A 6,000-nucleotide genomic window follows, 5' to 3' on the forward strand; every position below is an offset into this window, starting at 1 on the left:
CATGCCCCCTCCTCTTTTCTTGGCTCTTTGCTCTACTCCTTCCTTTCTGGGCTCCTAGCCTAACTGGGATTTCTGTTCCCTCTTCTGTTGTTTGAATCTTAGATGGTCTTTTAATAATAATGATAAAAAAAAAACCCTAGAGCCAGATATTGGGATGAAAGCTGAAAGATCAGAGAAGCAGAGCAAGCCACAGCCAACCTCACCTCACCAACTCCTCAGCCAATCCTGTTTCCATGAATCCTCAGACTGAAAGCCTCTGAGTCCTCACCCGAAAAGTCCTCAGCTGAACTGCCTTAGTTCCTGGTTCCTCACGCCTTATATACCTTTCTCTGTCCCACCATTACTTACTGGGATTAAAGGTGTGTGCCATCACTGCCTGGCTCTGTTTCCAGTGTGGTCTTGAACTCACAGAGATCTAGACAGATCCAGAAAGTGCTAGGATTAATGGTGTGTGGTACCACTGTCTGGCCTCTATATCTAATCTAGTGGCTGGCTGTCCTCTGATCCTCAGGCAAGCTTTATTAGGGTACACAATATATCACCACACCCTTCCATTCTCCAGGACCTCTGCTTCCTATGACAAGATTCCCAGTGCTGAGTTGAGGGTCCCCACTGGGTTTGTATCTAAACACATTGTCCCTGTCTCAGCTGTGATCTTTTAGCCCATCCATTTCCAAAGGGGAAACTGAGCCAGCAAAACATTTGTTCGATCTCTCTAAGCCTTGTTTGTACCTACTTGACTGACCTGATGAGGATCCCCTTCCCAGTGGGCACCATGCCATCTTCCTTCCTAAGAATGCCCTTGACTGTCCTGTTCGTGTTCTGAAGCTAACCTCTAGGATAAGATCTATTTATTTATTTATTTATTTATTTATTTATTTATTTTAATTTTTTTATTTTTTTGAGACAGGGGTTTCTCTGTATAGTTTTGGTGCCTGTCCTGGATTTCTCTCTGTAGACCAGGCTGGCCTCTAACCCACAGAAATCGGCCTGGCTCTGCCTCCCGAGTGCTGGGATTAAAGGCGTGCACCACCACTGGCTGGCATGATCAATTGTTTTTTTAAAAACTCGGTTCTCTGTTGTCATCCTGTTTGGCCACAGGACCCTCGGAAACTAGAAGGATCAGTGCCGAGGCAAGCAAGGCATGCCAGGCACACTTCACGGCCTCCCTGTTCTTTCATGGACTCCGGGCCCATACAGAGCTGCTTGTAAAACCAAGAACCTGGAAGCAGATCAATGGGTACATGTGGATCATTAGGATTCCTGCTGAAACTCTTATTTCCTTGGTGGCTGTGAACTTGAAAACGTTTTGAATGGACATTGTCTTTGTCCTTTGTCCAAAGCAGCTGACTCGTGACAGCCAGTTTTCCTCACCTCTAGTGCTTGTTGCTTTCCTGATGTGTCCTGAGTGAAGAGCCGTTGTGCAAAGTGAGGATCAGTTGTCCTCATTCAGTGAAGAGAGGAACTTACAGGAAAACTTAGAATCCCAACTTCTCGTTACAAAACAGGAGGGGCTGGTCATATCCTCACAAACTGTGTGAGCAGAACCGAGAACCGGCGGCCTTTTTAAGGAACACCACTTTGTAGTATTTCTGGGTCCCCCCCCCCCCCCGTTCTGGCTTGTTCCCAGCAGCTGCTGCTACTTAGCTTCATTTTCATACTATCACTTCTCTTGAGGTAAATTCACAAGCAATAAAGCTATTTCTTATGTCATGTTTCTTTCGAAAGTTTGAAAAGCCATCAGAAAACCCCACATCTCCATGAAAATGCAAAAGAGTGTTTGTAAAGGAGAAGCTTTGTGTATTTCACATAAATATTTCATATTCAATCTAACACAATAACTGCACAGTTAGAATATTTATAGTACATGAAGTAAAGATACAAAGACTATTAGTGTTTAGAACAGCAAGCATGATTTTTTTTCCATCCAATGCTTAGATAGTCTGATTATTTTAAAATGAACTTATAACACAAATTGCTAAATTGTCTTATTAATAAAAAGCCCAGAGCCAGATATTGGGATAAAAACCTGAGAGATCAGAGGAATGGGAAAAGCCACAGCCAACCTCACCTTACAGACACCTCAGTCTCCAAAGAGACTACTTCCTGTATACCCATGCCTATATGCCTTTCTTTCCCTGCAATCTCATGTCCCCTCTCCGCCCAGCTACATCACTTCCTCTTCCTACCCAGCTCTGTCACTTCCTGTCTGTCTGTACAGACCTCCAGACAGTTATGGTTAATGCTGGGATTAAAGGTGTGTGTCACCACGCCTGGCTCTGTTTGCCAGTGTGGCCTTGAACTCACAGAGATCCAGATGTATCTCTGCCTCCCTAATGCTGGGATTAAAGGTGTGTGCTACCATTGCCTGACTTCTATGTTTAATATAGTGGCTGACATTTTCCTCTGATCCTCAGATAAGCTTTATTGAGGTGCACAATATATTGGGGAACACAATATATTACCACATGAACTTTAGGATGAGCTGAGGTAACCAGGTCTTTTGAGCCAGAGAATCTGTGTGGAGGTATTGATCACAGGCCCCATGTCACCTTCCTGATTGCTCTGTCTGAATATGTGCATGTCTATATGTGTGGGTGCTGTGCACATATGTGCACATGTGCGTGGAGGCCAGAGGTCACCCTCAGGATGCTGTCCACTTGGTCTTTGAGACAGTCTCTCACTGGGCTGCAGCTTGCTGACTAGGTGAGCTTAGGCGGTGAGTGAGCCCCAGGGACTTAACTTTCTCTGCCTCCCACAGCTGGTATTGGAAGTACTTTGTCTCCACACCCGGGTGTTTATTTGCTTTGTCTCCCTGAGTTGTTGGGCTCTTAGGGCCTCAGATTTGTACAAGCATTTTACTGATGGAACATCTCCTGGGCACTTACCTTTCTGACTCCTATGCTCATTTGAGCAGGCAATATATCCATCCACCTCCCTAGAGCGCTTTGGACAGAGTTTCAAGCTGAACTTTTTGTGTCATGGATCTTTCCCTTGAGAAAATGAGTTCACTTCTCTGCTATCTCAGGGTCATCTTTGTCTCTCCAGAGCTATAGCTGAGAACATGAGATGTCATTTTGAGGAGCAATAAAAGACTACTCATGCCATCGAAGCAGAAACTAAGGAAATGTAGGGCTGTCACAGGTGTGTGCAAATGTTGACGATGCAACTGCATTTATGCTTCTTTCCTCTTACTGTTGTCCTCCACACTTGAATTAGCCACACACGGTCTCTGTTCTGTCCCTCGCCTCCTTTGTCATTACACATTTCCTGTAAAGTTACTCATAATTTATCTAGTGAATTTAAAGAAGAAATCAGGGCCAGTGAGATGGCTCAGGAGGTAAAGGTTCTTTGCCTCCAAGACTGATAACCTGAGTTCAAGCACCAGGACACACATAGTGGAAAGAGAACCGACTCCTGCAAGTTGTTCTCTGACCTCCACACATGTACCACGGCATGTGCACACCCTAGAAATTGGTGACTGCCACAAGTAGAAAGTGAATATTGTCTTTCATAAATAAAAAATAATTCTAAAAGCTAAAGATACAACAGAGGTTTGAAAAGGTCTTGTATTCTAGTTATATTTTGTTGCCTACATTGATGATTCATATGACTGTCAGTCTGACTGGACTGAGATCCAGCCAGGAGCTGAGGAAGTGTGGCTCTGCATGCATCTGAGGACATCTCCAGCCAGGATTCACTGAGAGATGTGCTAGTTAATTTATTCCTTTCCCTGACCAAACACCCGACAAAAAGCAACTGAAGGAAGAAAGAGTTCATTTGGTGCACGGTTTGAGGGTGCAGTCCGCCTGCCGTGGTGGGAGGTTCCGCTGGCAGGAGCATGAGGCAGCCAGGAGCTTAGGAAGAGCATAGAAGCAGAGGGGATGACAATGGGTTCTCAGCTTGCCTTCTCCTTTTTTTCTGATCTGATCCTAGCCCATGGGGTGATGTTGTGCACATGCAAGGTTTGTGTGGTAGTTTCAATGTAATTGGCCCCCATAATCTCATAGGGCATGGCACTATTAGGAAGTATGGCTTTGTTGGGATGGGTATGGCCTTGTTGGAGGAAGTGCATCACTGTAGGGGTGGGCTTTGAGGACTCAGGATACCTCCCAGTGTCTCAGTTGATTTCCTGTTACCTGTAAGATGTAGGACTCTCAGCTACTCCTACAGCACCACGTCTGTCCACATGCATGCTTCTTGACATGATGATAATGGACTGAACCTCTGAAACTGTGAGTCCCCCTCCCCCAATTAAATGTTTTCTTTATAACATGGTTGCCGTGATCTTGTGTCTCTTCACAGCAATAGAAAGTCTAACTGAGGCAGGGTTGCTCTTTCATCTTCTGCTAAGCCTTTCTAGAAACACCCACAAAGACACACTTGGAAGTGTGCCTCCATGGTGATTCTAAGTCTAGTTGACAGTGAAAGTTAACCATCATAGGGGGATGGCTTGCCCCAATCATTTGAGCAGTGCCATCTATATGCTGAGGATCTCCAGATGGCATAAAGGGTAAAGAAAGGGGGAACACAGACTCTTTCTCCTTCCTGGCTGCCATGATTTTGTTAACCTCCGTGTTCTGTCCACCATGATGAAATAAAGCCTGCTGACACAGTGAGTCAACACAGATCCATCCTCCCTTTCCTCCAAGGTCTTTATCACCAGGACAAGTCTGGCTAAGACACCTGCCTGTGATCCACACCTAGGAGGAGCTCCCTGGAGAGAGCCTGAAGAAGTCCTGGCATCAGACCAAGGCTTTGACTTTGGTGCAACTAGAAGCATCAGTTGGTAACTGAAAGGAAAGAGCAAGGAGAATAGCTTCCTGTCTTTCTCCTGGGTGCCTCAGTGTCATTTAAAATGAACTTTCGATATAACCCTCTTCACTGCTATTGGCCTGTACCTCAGGGTTTGTGGAATGCTGGCTTGTTGCTAGTCATCATTGTTAACTGGATTGAAAACATTTTAGTGACTATTTGATTATTATACCTACCAGCTACCATATCCAGGTTTTACTGCTTGATCAGTTATTACACCACTTTATTTTTTTGCCCCTAAATACAATTCTTTGCAGTAATTATACTATTTAAAAAATTAAGATTTATTCATTTTATTTTATGTGAGTTTTTGAGTATATGAGTTTTTACCTTTATATATATATGCAGTTCCCTAGGAGACCAGATTTGGGTGTCAGATTCCTTGGACCTGGAGTTACAGATGATTATGGACCACCATATGGGTTCTGGAACTCAGGTCCTCTGGAAGAGTAGCCAGAGCTCTTGACCGCTGAAGAATCTGTCTAGCCTCTATATTACTATTTTAAAATATTTTCCCATTTTAAATAAAAAGTCATGGCTCAGAGAAATGAAGAAACTATGTTTCCTCAGCTAGTACCTGCCAGAGCTAAAATTCAAACTAAGATGTGACACTACTTCAGACCAATTACCACAGTCACTCTGATCTTGTCTGTAGACCTGAACTTCCATAATATAAGAAACAGATGGGACTTCTGTAAGTCCCCTCTCAGGATTTAGTATAGAACACTCCTTCAAAAGAGGTGTGGGTTGACATGCTTAGATTGAATCACAGGTGGGTTCTGCACTTGACTGTATTTTTATCGAGGAGAAATCTGGTTAATGGGAAACAAGACCATATTGAACTTCAGCAAGACTCCTGAAACAAGACAACTTGTGCTGTGGAACAATCTCTTTGCACACTGAAGATCTATCTTTGACAAGGTACCTTCTGTTGGCTTAATAAAGGGCTAAATGGCCAATAGCTAGGCAGGAAGAGGTTAGCCAGGAGAGCCAAACTGAGACAATGCTGAGAAGAAGAAGGGCAGAGTCATGGGAGTCACCAGCCAGATGCAGAGGAAGCAGGAGATGAATGTGACATGCTCCACATGGTATAGATAAGAAATATGGGTTAATTTAAGATGTAGGGGCTAGCTAGCAACAAGCCTAAGCTGTTGGTTGAGCATTTATAATTAATAATACGTCTCT

The sequence above is a fragment of the Onychomys torridus genome, chromosome 4 (genome assembly GCF_903995425.1).
Source record: "Onychomys torridus chromosome 4, mOncTor1.1, whole genome shotgun sequence".
NCBI classification, from domain to species: domain Eukaryota; kingdom Metazoa; phylum Chordata; class Mammalia; order Rodentia; family Cricetidae; genus Onychomys; species Onychomys torridus.